This window comes from Malaclemys terrapin, chromosome 3 (genome assembly GCF_027887155.1).
Source record: "Malaclemys terrapin pileata isolate rMalTer1 chromosome 3, rMalTer1.hap1, whole genome shotgun sequence".
Taxonomy (NCBI): Eukaryota; Metazoa; Chordata; order Testudines; family Emydidae; genus Malaclemys; species Malaclemys terrapin.
In genome coordinates this window covers 2,447,533-2,461,891 of record NC_071507.1, presented here as the reverse complement: position 1 = coordinate 2,461,891, position 14,359 = coordinate 2,447,533, and the positions used below count along the sequence as shown (strand labels likewise).

General features: G+C 47.5%; 1 long non-coding RNA gene across 1 annotated transcript in view; it reads left to right on the top strand.

Moving 5' to 3' along the window:
- The first annotated feature begins 6,862 nt into the window (after window positions 1-6,862).
- The window catches only part of LOC128834731 (uncharacterized), a 267,719-nt gene continuing 260,222 nt past the window's right edge, over window positions 6,863-14,359 (top strand). The window contains exon 1 of the long non-coding RNA XR_008444477.1: window positions 6,863-6,947. This is a non-coding gene — a long non-coding RNA (uncharacterized LOC128834731). The remainder of the gene's footprint in view (window positions 6,948-14,359) is intronic.

Below are 14,359 nucleotides of genomic sequence, written 5' to 3'. Positions count from 1 at the left end.
CTGTCTTTTCTCAGGCCTGTTGGTAGGAGATTTTATCCAGAGATATTGCTTGTTACGATGGGGGTTCTCTTCCAGGGTAATCTCCACTCATGTCTTTTTGTGGATTTATTGCTGAGTGGGAGGAGCAGCCTACTAGGGCAGGTTATTGTGAAAATGAAATTCTGTCAGAGTCCCTAGCGCATGGCATGGGCATTTGTTTGTCGTTTATAAAGTGAAACAAATAGACACAACCATCTAGCACTGAGGTTGCAAAGCCATGTGTGCAAGAGTTCACACCAGCCAGGTCATTCAAGATCACTTGCAAACTTGCTTAACTGCTGTTCGGATCATTTAGATCTAGAAACTGACTGGCCAAAATAGCCACGTAAGAAGGGAATTCAGCACAATGTGTGCTGAAAATGATTTTCTTAAAGCGCTGCCGTGTCCAGAGCAGCTAGACAGCCGGCGCTCTGTGATTATTATTTAATTACACTCTGGCAGTGTTGAGAAGCTAGGTGCTGGACAGTCACAGAACAGAGCTAGTCGGGACCCCAAAGAGTTACAAGCTAAGTCTAAGATGACAATAGGGCGGGATATGGCAAACAGATGGGGGGTAACAATGAGATGCTCTTGGCATGGCGAGTAGCAGTCATAACACGCCAGCCGCCTAAACATGGCTGAGTTTTTGGTAGGCATCCTAGCCAAGGTGAGTTTTAAGAAGGGATTTGAAGGAAGACAATGTGGTGGCTGCAGTTTTTTTAAAGGTCTATCTGACAGGGCAGCATGGGAGATGCCTTAGAATACATGTTGCTGGTGATATTATACCCATCACAGAACCTTGCTTTACATGGGAGCCGGCCCAGCGGGAGCAGGAAAGTCTTTTTTATTTTATTTTGCAATACTGTGTGGGTTGCATAAGGTTTTGATACTGTTAATACTTAGTATGCGTGTGGCACTTCCCCTCTTCAACACACTGTGTAGAAACATACAAAGTATCATCATCCTTTCATTACAGAAGGGGAAACAGAGGCAGAAAGGAGTCGATGTAAGCGGTGGGGTTAGAATTCAGGAATTTCTAGCTAACAGTTCTGGGCTCAGATCCATACACACCTCTCATATTCTTGCCTTACATTCCATAGGGCATACAATAAGAATTTTAAAGAATGCAATCCTGTAAAAGATACAGGCCACCAGTTTGGTGGCATCTCCCGTGGAATGGGAGCCGACATTATTTCTCTGAACACTGTGACCTTCATTTTCCAAAGTGACTAGAGATCTTGATTGCCTCAAAGGTTCTAATTTTCAGAGAGCTGGTACACCTAAAATGAGGAAGCCAAAATTGCTAGTTACTTTTGAAAAAGTCAAGTCCGCATGGAAAAAAATAATGCATGCTTTAAGAGCTCTGTGTAGGTGGACATCCATGGGGCATCCATGGGGCAGTTGATGCAGGGATCCCTGCAGGATTGGGGTCTAAGTTCTTAATATGTGGCATGCCCCTCTTTACCTGGTTGGCTGAGATAGTCATCCCATAGTGCTAACGAGGTTGTATTTTTATTAAACCTGTTTGCAGGTGTCACTTCAAAGAAAATGGCAAAGACAAGCAGCTCTCTGTTAGAGATGTCTTGCACTGCTGGAGCGCATGAGCGTAATGGTGAACAAGACGGAAAGACTTTTCCTGTGTCCCAAGATGAGCTCTGCTTTCCATCCTCAAGGTATTTTCTCTGCCACGATGCTTCGCATGCTTATTAACATATTGGTTGTATTCATGTGGGTAGAATATATGCGCCCGAAGAGTTAAAGGTGTGAACGTAACCCAGCCACAGTCCAACATTCAACAGTTTTAAACAAGGTTTGGCATACAGAGATCTCAGCCTGCCTGGTCCCATGGCAAGCACCCCATTAAACATCCTCTAACCTTCTATTAAAGACACAGAAAAAGAAGGAAAAACGGTTGAAGCATTTGAAATGTGAAGTATTAAGTATGGCTTTCGTTTTAACAACATCCCTTATTCTCTGTTTCCCTTTGGCTGGAGAGAGTTTATAGAAGGAACGCTCCACCCCATTTAACAGTTTCTTGGAGGGTATTAAAGATGGTAATTACTGTGCTGATTTTCGCTGGCAAGTTCACTGCTGGAAAATCACTGGCACAGCTCACGGTCTGATCTGCCACTCCGAGACTCGGCAAACTCGTGCCAGCGTTGTGCTGTCTAGGGCATTGCATTTAGCTGCCTCTCTCTGGTCACTGGCTTACAGCAGTGTTGCAAAATACAGAGTCCCGGCCGGCTAAGCCACACGCTCCTCAGACAGAAGGAATAAGAGAAGAAATAAGATAGGGAAGCACAAGGACACATGGTGTTGGGGGGAGCGCACAGACAAATGCTCACATTCCAGGTGGTGTGGGGGTGGTGGTATCATCTGGGTCCCTCTCTCTGGGTTGGCCTGGTCGAGCTATCTCTCAGGATTAAGATGTAGAAGATCTGGGGTCCCAGGAGATGGTCTTTCAATCAGCCAGTGTCATGGTTGCCCTTCCCTCCTCCCCAAAGTCTCTTTATGAGGATCTGAAAGGGGGAGTGGTGGGTAGAAAAGTCCATCCCCTCATTTTTTTTTTTGTCCACAAATTAGGCTTAATTTCCAACACACCAGTTTTGATGCATGGATTTCCGGTCTCACGCTGTTCTTGTTTACCAGGCATGATCTTAGCACAGTCTTTGAATAATATCAGTAGGCCTTTTTGTTTGGACTAATTCAATCTTTTGGTCTTTTTTCTGAACCTTTCCTCATCCCCACTTGTTGTGGGGTATTGACACTTCATAGAATATCAGAGTTGGAAGGGACCTCAGGAGGTCATCTAGTCCAACCCCCTGCTCAAAGCAGGACCAATCCCCAACTAAATCCCCAAATCCCTAAATGGCCCCCTCAAGGATTGAACTCACAACACTGGATTTAACAGGCCAATGCTCAAACCACTGAGCTATCCCTTCGTGAACTTTCACTCACCTTTCACAGATGAGCTCAGAATTAGGGGACATTATTACAACAGCCCTGATGACTTGAATAGAGCTACCCAGATGCGTAAAGTGAGGCATGTGCCTATGTCTTCCCTGGCTTCCTCCAGGATTTCTTAGCAACTCAGCCTATATGAAAAGCCCAGATCAAATGTCTGTTTTCTTTTGTATTAACAGACTCAAAACCCACAGGCTACTCCTCCAAAGGCCTTCAGAAATTGCTGGCATATGTAATGTCCATTAACGGTACAAAAATAGTTTTGGGGGGACCTATGAGTTCCTTTAAATTATCCAGTGTGGGAAAAGGACTTGGAATATTAAAAACAAACACACACACACAATCTCAGAAGATACTAAGCCTTCACAAATGAAGACTATATCTGAATTGAAGCTGGGCAAAATTTTTCAAGTTAAATTTTTTTGGTGAAAAATGCAGATTTGGTGGCACCAAAACATTTTGTGAACCTGTGTCATTTTGTCAAATTGTTTTGGTTAAAACAAACCTAAATAAAATTTCAGAAAAAAACCAGTGTTTCATTTTGACATTTTCTAAACAACACATTTCATTTTTGTTGGTTCTTTTGACTTTTCATTCCAAAATATCCTTTAATTTTATTAAACAATCAAAAATGTTGAAAAATGGTTGAAATCAAAACAAAATATTTCAGTTTTGCTGAAACAAAACATTTTGTTTGACCTGAAGAGAATTTTTTTGACTTTTTGATTTGCTGAAAATTTTGTTTCTGGTTTGACCTGAAATGATTTTTTGAATTGTCAGTGAACTGAAAACAATTGTTATCTACCCAGCTCCATCCGGAATCAACTAAACGTGACTCCAGGTTTCGATTAGTGCAGTGTCCCAGTACCTCATACCCGGACACACTTGGCTGCATTAAGTTTAAAGAACCAAAGTGCAAGTTTTAGTTAATGAAATTGGTTGTTGACTCACACCCTAAAGATGAGAAACAATGAATCAGCCTAAACTCACTCATAGAAATAGCTTGTGTTTTCTTGACTGTTTTGTTCAAATGAATCCCATGTTCTACCCATTTTCTAGGTCCTCTTCTAATTTGATGGTACCCAGTAGGAGCTTGTCTACACAGTGCTACTTCCAGACTATAGGGCTGTGAACTGTAGAGCGCTCTAACAGGGTGCGCACTAGCTGCCCCTTGTAGATCCTGCTGGGATGAACTAAAAGGTACCTAGCTTGTGTTACTAATGGTCTCGGGACTACATCGACGAGAACTAGGTACCCCTAGTTTGCACCAGCAGGGTTGGCAAAGTGCAGTTAGCATTCTAATGGGGTGCACACTCTATAATTCCCACACGGTGTAGACACGCCCTAGGTCTACACAACTGGAGTGAAAATTGCTCATTACTAAACCAGTTTGCGTCATAGTTTATATATAGCAAGTGCCATAATCTGTGATTATTGAACTTTTCTCTACGTCAGATTCAACATGCTGTAGTTTATCCCTTATTTAAGGTAAGAATCCTGATGGGGCTGTCTTCAGATTTGCCTGGTTGCTTTCATTCTGTGGCAAAATGTTGAATTTGCTAATCACTCTTTTCAGTGTGATATTCCTTTGTTTTCTTTTCTCCAGTAATTTCCTGAATGCATACAGACCATGCTGTAGTCAAAACAATTCTACTGAACTAAGATATCGGCTAGCATAGACACTACCTCAAATCTAATGTGACTCACGATCATTTTCATCTCTAGGGAAACATTATGTACTTTTGCTTTATTTCTATCTAATGTCTAATTATTTCCAGAGTCAGTGCTTACTGCCTCTTTTTCGCTGTTATTTTATAATTAATGGACTTTAAACAGAAACTGTCCAGTTTGTAATTGAGATAGCGTCTAGGAGAAATGGATCTTAATACACCTTACAATTGGCTAGGTTTTAAAACGTTAAAAATGCACATGAAGCAGGATGCATGTTAACTACAGAGGGACTGATCTGGCTTTCTTGGAAACATCGGACTTGCCAGCAGGGTCCATCGGGTCTGTATCCTGTCTTTGACATTGACTGGCATCGGCTGCATCAGGGGAAAGTGCAAAACAGCCAGTAGTAGATGGCTATGGAATAACCTGTTAAGAGGGAAGTTCCTAGCCCTGTTAATTTGAGGTTGGTTATGCCCCGAAGCATAAAGGTTTACCCCACTGTAAAACTAGAGTCTGTGGTGGTGAATCAGCCCGCAGCGTGTTCATTGAAGGCATAGCCACCAAACTGCTCATAGCAGCAAATTACAGTTACATACAGTATGCACCTGGTCAGGTTTGAATTGGCCTGGCCACACAGAAAGAAAGGCCAGACCCAATGGGTGTGGTTTAATTAGGCCAAAACTGTATTTACTTCACTTATCTGAGAATACTCAGCAATAAATCATACCGTGCAGGTCCTCATTTCCTTAATCCTGGTTCCAGTAGCCCATTGCTGGTACCCTGCTTCCCCCCTGCTTCAGATGAGGGGTAAGGCGGGGAGGGGGAGGTTGTCTCCTGGCTCTACCCAATGTTAGGAGCCCCATCCACGCCTCTTTCCCCAACTTCTGTATGGGATGCTTCCCCAAAACCTTCTTCCAACTCCTGTTTATCCATGAACGGTATCCCTTCTGTAGCGAGGCCCTGCATGGGACAACTGCGAGATTTGGACCTAACCTCAGTACCGATCCCTACCGGGTCCGTGGCCAACCCACCCTGCCTGGCCAGTGTGACTGCTGCCGGACAAATTCTTCCCCAGCTCCAAAGGAAGAAGGTGATGAGTGCAAAGCTCAGCCAATCGCAGAAACCCGGTCCTACTCTCATCCCATTGCTGCTGGCCTGAGGGAGAGAGAGTGAGTTACTATCAAGGTGCAGGGGGTCTAAATACCTGCTCTCCCTGCAATGTTTCCCCATACCTGGTCCTTCCACTTCTTTTTCCTCTCCTGGCTCTGTACAAGTGAGTTCCCCTATTGCCCCCGCCCCCAATCCCTTTAAGTGTAGCGCCATAAAGAGACTTGGCCTCTTTCTTTCTGTAGCCAGACAAGGACTCACGGACTCCAGTTACAGTGAATACATTTTATCAAGCCGACGTTCACTTCGCCAGTTTAATAAGCGAACATATTATGCCAGTGATACTCACACTGAAGCTCGTGAGCCTCACGTGGCTCTTTAATGCGTCTCCTGCGGCTCTTTGCAGCACATGATATTAAAACACGGTGTGATTTAATTATTAACCCATCTAAGGTATTAACCAATCAGGAGGCTTTTACTATGTTATTAACCAATTGTAGTGGATAAAATAACACTTGGTCAGTCTTTTTGCTGTGAGAATAATAGGTATGTAGATATAAAAATAGTAAATGAAACAATGAATTCACACTGCTGTGGCTCTTTGGGGTAATGTTGATCACTCATTTGGCTCCTGAACCACTGAGATCCGAGTGTCACTGTATTATACAGTACATGAATAGGTGGCGAAGAAATTAAATTCACTCACAAACTCTCATTCTCTGTTTCTGATGTTTACTTTATCATTCATTACTGTTTCCTCTGGAGGTGATTCCCTGGCCTTTTGTAGAAACAGAAGAGGCAGCAGGATCTGTTCAAAGAATATACAAAACATTTCCCACCCATGGTGTCATTAAAGGCTATTCTTCCTGGAAGAGCAGAAGTTGCGATAGAGACCCTGAGAAATTGACCAGTCATACTCAGAAGTATGAAGAGAATGAAGCTAGAGGAAGTAGTGGTTGGTGAGTCAGCGTGAGTAATTTTGTTCCAATGAGAATGAAGATTGAGGGGTTTTTTTTCCCTCTTAAACATTTTGGACATCATTGCTTAATGGAGGGAAATAAGCGATATTATGTCTGTGTAGCTAGTACTTCTTGATTTTTAAATCAAATGAAAAAATATTTAGACTCTAGATATGTGTCTTCATAGGCACCTTCCTCGTAGGAAAGTGAGGGGGAAAACAGCTCCTGGTGAGTATGTTTCTGTCCTTTTTGTATTGGTGATAATTTTGCAGTATGTATTAGAATCTAATGTGGGGTTAACTTTGCCCTACTGGGACACAGAACTGATGTATTCAGTGCACTGAAACGTTAGCAGGATGGAATTGTTTGGTTTGGTGTTGTTGGTTTTTTTTTTTCATCCATGTATCATTGGCAGTTGTACTTTTGATTTGTGAGTTTTCCTAATAATGAATGCACTGGATTCATTACAGCTTGTAGCTGCTTGTTGTAGACCGAGCACTTGGCCGTGTTAGATGGTAAAGAAAACTGATCAAGAAGCCATTAAGTTCAAAAGTTGAGCTCAGTTTGATGTGGGTTATTGCACAAGCCAAGGGGAGGAGGGGGCTGAAGTTTGCTGTTTCATTCTACATACAGGGAGGGTAACTTCTGTTGTTGGGCTGCTTGCTGTTAGTGCAAGATTTTCATTCAAGAATGGACAGAAATGCAAGATATGGACGTTTAATATATAACTGTGTTTCAATGGAGACCTGATCCAAACTCCACTGAAATCAACGGAAGGTCTCCCATTGGCTTGGCTCACGCTCTGTGCTACACACATTCTTCGTCATTTTATCCAAATGCAGAGCCACAAGCCAGTACTCTGAGTGTGTTGAACCCTCCAATATAAAGGGGTAAAGCTGCTACGTGAGAGCGAGCGAGTGAGCAATGTGATTATCCCTCACTAGGTTACTGAAGGCTGCATTTCTATTTCCCATGTTGTTAATTGACTGAGTTTGATGCTAAGCAAAATGCTGGTGCACATCTTCTGCTGGAAACGTTGTTTTTCAAGCCTGTCTACTTACTGTAGACCCAGTTTCATTTACTGTATCACAGGTCACATGACAAGCATTTTTGGTAACTTGGTTTTGTTTTTTTTGTTAAAAAAAAAAAGAGAAAGAGAGAGAAAGAGAAAGAACCCCCCTCCCCCGAATTATGGCATAACAGGAGGAAGAGTGCTGCCCTATCTCTTGGGTACAGTAACTTGAGTGCGTGGGCTACATGGATTAAAATGAGTCAGCACTCTCCTTAAAAATGGCTTGTTGTTGAAAAGGGAGGTTAAACCTGCCTTCAGCAAACAGTATCACAGTCTCGTTTGCTTGTAGAAGTCTTTACCTACTTCAGCTGCAGTTAGTAAAACGACTGGGGTGGTTGTTGTTTTTTTGAGGTACACTGCTACAATCTTTGCAGCCTGCTCTCTGGTTGCAGGCGATTCATTTGATACAACAGAATGAAAATAGCTCTCATCATGTGCATGTCTCGGCTCGTGAGTCAGAATATCTTGCAACTACAATTCCTTCCTATGCTTAGGATCATAGATTTCACGGCCAGAAGGGGACCATTATGGTCTAGTCTGCTGTCCGGCTTAGCATAGGCCAGAAAATTTCACCCAGTGACTCCTGCATGGAGCACAGAACTTACTATGTCTTGCAGAAACACATCCAGTCTGACTGGGCTAAGAAATTATCCCTCTGGGTGCCCTGTTGGGAACCCCTGCATCGGACCAAGATCCACGTTCACACTTATTTTAGTGACGTATCAGTTACCTCGTTTTTAGTCCATTTAGTGTAATTTCAAGGGGGCCATTGTGATTATCTAGTCTGATCCCTTGCCATAGAATATCACCCAGCGTGATGCCTGCTTCGAGCCCGGTAACTTGTGTTTGACCTCAGCCACAGATTCTTTGCAGATTTGCTTTGAAGAGATTCCATTGAAAAAAGTGTCTCCGAGGTGGTTCTGAAAGGTTTATCCTTCTGGTGCTTTTAGGGTTGCCAACTTTCTAATCGCACAAAACCGAACACCCTAGCCACACCCCTTCCCTGAGACCCCACCCCGCCCCTTCCCCAAGACCTCACCTCCCACTCACTACATTCCTCCTCCCTCGGTGGCTCTCTCTCCTCCACTCTCACTCACTTTCACTGGGCTGGGGCATGGGGTTTGGGTACAGGAAGTGATGAGGGCTCTAACTGGGGGTTTGGGCTCTGGGGTGGGGGCAGAAATGAGAGGTTTAGGGAGCAAGAGGGGGCTCCAGGCTGGGGCAGGGAGTTGGGGCATGAGGGCTGTGGGCTTTGGGGTGGGGTCGGAGGTGAGGGGTGCAGGAGGGGGCTCCAGGCTGGGAGGTGGGGCCGAGGGATTCAGAGTGCAGGAGGTGGCTGCAGGTTGAGGCAGGGGGTTGGGGTGTGGGAGCGGGTGCGGGCTCTGGGGTGCAGGAGGGGGCTCCAGGCTGGGAGTGGGGCCGAGGGATTCAGAGCATGGGAGGGGGCTGTGGGTTGACACAGGGGGTTGGGGTGCAGGAGGAGGTACGGGCTCTGGGCTGGGGGTGTGGGCTCTGGGATGGGGCTGCTGATGAGGAGTTCAGGGTGTGGGAGGGGGGGTCTGGGCATGCGGCAGGGGGTTGGGGTGCGGGGGGTAAGGTCTCCAGCTGGGGGTGCAAGCTCTGGGGTAGGGCTGGGGATGAGGGGTTTGGAGTGCAGGAGGGGGCTCCGGGTTGTGGGAAGGGCTCAAGGCAGGGGCTTGGGGTTGGGGCAGGCTTACCTCAGACGGCTCCTGGTCAGTGGTGCTGCGGGGCTAAGGCAGGCTCCCTGCCTGTCCTGGCACCGTGCTGCCCCCCAGAAGTGGCCAGCAGCAGGCCCAGCTCCTAGGCGGGGGGGCCAAGAGGCTCTGCACGTTGCTCTTGCTCACAGACACCGCCCCCTAGCTCCCATTGGCCATGGAGCTGGTGCTTGGGGCGGGGGCAGCGCATGGAGCCCTGTGGTACCCCCGCCTTGGAGCTGGACCTGTTGGCCACTTCCAGGGCACAGTGCGGTGCCAGGACAGGCAGGGAGCCTGCCTTAGCCCCACAGCACCACTGACCGGGAGCCGCCAGGGTCCCTTTTCGACCGGGTGTTCTGGTCGTAAACTGGGGGTGGAGGTGAGGGGTTCAGAGTATTAGAGGGGGTTCCAGGCTGAGGCAGGGGGTTGGAGTGTGGGAGGGGGTACAGGCTCTGGGCTGGGGCCAGAAATGAGGGATTCAGGGTGCGGGAGGAGGCTCTGAGCTGGGGCAGGGTGTTGGGGTGGGGGGATGTGAGGGCTCCGTCTGGGGGTGCAGGCCAAGGATGAGGGATTTGGGGTGCAGGAGGGGGCTTCGGGCTGGGGTTGAGGGGTTCAGAGTGTGGGAGGGGGCTCTGGGCTGGGGCAGGGTGTGTGGGGAAGTGAGAACTCCGGCTGGGGGTGCAGACTCTGCGGTGGGGCTGGGGCTGGGGCTGAGGGGTTTGGAGCATGGGAGGTGCGGCCAGGTGGCACTGCGTGCTGTCCCGTCCGCAGGTGCTGCCCCTGCAGCTCCCATTGGCCATGGTTCCTGGCCATTGGGTCCTGCAGAGCTGGTGCTTGGGGTGGGGGCAGCGTGCGGAGCCCCCTGGCTGCCCCTAAGCATAGGAGCCGGAGGGGCACATGCCACTGCTTCCGGGAGCTGTGCGGAGCCACGGCAGGCAGGGAGCCTGCCTTAGCCCTGCTGCACTGTTGACCGGACTTTTAATGGCCCAGTCAGCGGTGCTGACCGGAGCTGCCAGGGTCCCTTTTTGACTGGGCATACCGGTTGAAAACCAGAAGCCTGGCAACCCTAGGCCCAGGGCTAGCCAGCCCTGTTCAATTAGCCCCCACGCTGCCACACCTGCATTGGGAGGAAACCCAGGAGGGGGCCCTGCGGGAAAGCGTTACCGGAGTGGAGCCAGAGCCTGTGGTGGGCTGGGAGAAGGTCTGGGCTCCAGGGAGGCAGTGCTGGGGCCGTTGTTCCTCAAGAGGCGTGGGGAGCTGGGGCAGTGGTGGCTGACTTTTCCAGTCCAGGGAAGAAGGGGGGAGCTGTAGTCTAGCCCTAGAAGAAGGGAGACTTCCCCTGCCAAGCCTGTGCTCTGCATCAAGTGAGCCCAGAGAGGGCTGGAAGACCCTGTGTGTTCATTTGGGACGACTGTCCAAGGCAGTGTTTGTTTGGAACGTTGAGTGCCCCGAAAGGGGGTTGAACTTGGAGAGTGACCCCACTGGAGGTCTGAGCCACATGAATCTCTGGGAGAGACAGAAAAAACCTAGTGAGGGGAAACCGAGGCAGGGATGCTGCAGGGCCACCCTGTGCCATCAGGAGGTGGCAACCCTTTTACAACCCCTTTAAAGGGTTCAGTATATTACCACTGTGCATGCCATGTAGGGGCCAGTGCCATGGCTTTGCCCTACACCTCCCCTCCTTTTCAGCAAGTTCCTCCTGGGGTATCCCCAGTATTCCCCCGGCAGGAGGCTGCAATTCTGGTCGTTGCATAGGTGGATCATACAAGGGTGGGTAGCCTTTCCTCCATGGAAGTGCTACCTCAGAGCTGGGAGTGACCTTGCTGCCCGGCTGTAGCACTGAGAAGGGTACCAGAGCGGTGGAGTAGATGCTTGTGGAGTGTCTGATCATTTTTAGAGAGAGGTTTATTGCAGCTGTATGTGAAGGGGGGATCATCTCATTAACAAATGGGGAACTAAATTTTTTTGGTGGTGGGAACATCGCATTCTCCAGCCCCTTGTCACTTGGATCCTGCCATTTGTCTCGTCTGAGATTCGTGGCCACTTCGAGGTCTGACACACAAGACAGCCGAGGTGCAGTGGTGTGGAATGACATCAGCTAAGCACACTTATATCGCCGAGCTGATGGGTAGCATCTCCGCCGCTTTGTGTACTTGGTTTCTCTCCTTTTTCGCTACAAAAATGTCACCTGACCCTCTTTGAAGAGCGATTCCCTATTGTGGTCAATGCAATGAAACCAATAAGCAGGCATAGGGGTTCGGGGGAATGGAGAAGTGGCATAAGCCAGGTCTCAGTGGGGCCTACCCCAGAGTCCAGTGTGAGTGCTGCATGTTACCCCGGGAGAGGCTGAAACTCACACCCTAACTCCAGGGCAGCACTGACAGGCTCTGACGGAAATTGCATCAAAGCCTCCTTACCCGAAGAGCTGGCTGGATCAGTGGGTTTGAGCGTGGCTGGGAGTGCAGGGCGGGGCTCTCCGGGCCTTTGAGAACAGTTCAAAGCCATGGTGATGAAGTCTGTTCCGCAGTGGCTCATCCCCGGCAGCGCTCCCGGTTACCACTTGCCACCACAGAGCTGTCGGTGACACGAACACACCGCTCTGCTTTTGAAGAATTTTTTTTCCCCCTAGTCATGCTTTCAACACTGAGATTTGGAAACTCAGCAGCAAGGTTCACTCACTCAGCAAAGCTGGGAGTGCAAGCCCATTGATGCACAAATAGGGCAGTTTTCAGTTTTGCTTTTCACAAATAGGCCCTGCACAAAGGGTAATTTTGTCATTAACTCAGGGCACGCTCTGTGTCCAGGGCACATGTTTGTGCCACAGGCTGTTCTGTGTCTAATGAGCATGTAAGAGCAATGGAAAACAACGACAAAGCTTTGCCCAAAGTACTGGAGATGAAAACGTTTGTGTGATATTGACTCCATACCTTGCAATCACAGCAATGCTCTTCTTGCTCCGCTCTATTGTTACCAATAGGGATACAAATAAGGGGCCTGATTCTGCCAAGCATTTGTTGTCAATGGAACGCCTTATGTAAGTACTACTCAGTGTGAATTAGGTGGTTGAATCAAGCCCATTATGACTAGGACAAATCCTACTACACTGGTGTATATGCAATGAAAGATCTTCATGCCCATAAACCTCAGTGTCCTCCTCTTCTTCCGGACACTGAATCGCAACACAACATAGCTGATACTGCTGTATATGGTATCGCTAACGAGCAACCTCAGACTAGCCGTTACATCCCCAAAAGACAATGTGAAAAGAACGTTACTAGGGGTGCACAGTCAAGTACGCAGAGTTAGGAAATGCCAGAATTAAGGCTGCTTGTGCAACCTTAATTTGCCCCCCTTTGTGAGTCTGGATGATGATCTAGTCCAGTGCTTCTCAAACTATCTGATGTGGTGGTCCAGCAATTTTTTCCCCAATGTGCCAGGGACTGGTACCATAAGGCGGCACGCGAGCCGATTTTTTTTTTTTTTTTTAATGGCAGGCTGCGGGCCCCGGCCGCTGCCGAGCCCACTGCCAGCCTGGGGTTCCGTTTTGGGTTTTTTTGCCACGCACGACCCTTCTGGTACTTACATTCCTGAAAACTCGCCGCGGACCGGCAGCTGATGGCTCACGGCCCGGCACCGGTCCACAGACCATCACTTTGAGTAGCACTGATCTAGTCTTTAATTACAGGGTCACATACCCTCTTTTACCACATGCCTTGCCTCATTTTGTGAACAGGGAGATAGTTAGTATTAGGGATGTAAAATATTAAATGCAGCAAAGAGTCCTGTGGCACCTTATAGACTAACAGACGTATAGGAGCATGAGCTTTCGTGGGTGAATACCCACTTCTTCGGATGCATGATATAAAATATTAAACAGTTAACCGGTTAACATTAGTCTTACCAGTTAGCCCACCCTAACCATTAACCCCCAGCCCCGGGCCAGCCAGCCAGAGCGACCCCAGCCCCTCTTCCTTTAATCGGTTAACCGATTAAATGATATCATTTTAATTGTTTAAACGGTTACATTTTTAAATGATATTTACATCTCTAGTCAGTATTTCTTTTTCCTCCTCATTCAGTGTGTGGCCTTATTTACCACACACTATCCAAACCCTGCACTCCGCACAGAATTATGCTTTTCCTCTGGGTGTTTCTCTGGAGCTCTTACCCTAGTGTTTGAGTGTTTCACAAACATTAATCAATTTTCCGGAAGTGGTATCATTATCCCGTTTAAAGCTGGGGAACTGATGTACAGGGAGATTAAGGCCAAAATATTAAGTATCCATTAACTTTGGGTGTCCAAGCTGGGACCCCTTGGCCTTGAATTTCCAGAGCATTTTATTATATTATATTGGAAATGACTGCCTAGGAAGGAGTCATAGTGCCCACAAGCTAAATATGAGCCAACAGTGTAACGTTGTTGCAAAAAAAGCAAACATCATTCTGGGATGTATTAGCAAGAGTGTTGTAAGCAAGACAGGAGAAGTAATTCTTCTGCTCTGATTAGGCCTCAACTAGAGCATTACTTACTTGCATCTGAAGAAGTGAGGTTCTTACCCACGAAAGCTTATGCTCCCAATACTTCTGTTAGTCTTAAAGGTGCCACAGGACCCTCTGTTGCTTTTTACAGATTCAGACTAACACGGCTACCCCTCTGAAACTAGAGTATTGTGTCCAGTTCTAGGTGCCACATTTCAGGAAGGATGTGGACAAACTGGAGAGATTCCAGAGAAGAGTGACAGAAATGATTAAAGGTCTAGAAAACATGACCTATGAGGGAAGATTGAAAAAATTGGGTTTGTTTGGTCTGGAAAAGAGAAGACTGAGGGGGGACACGATAACAGTTTTCAAGT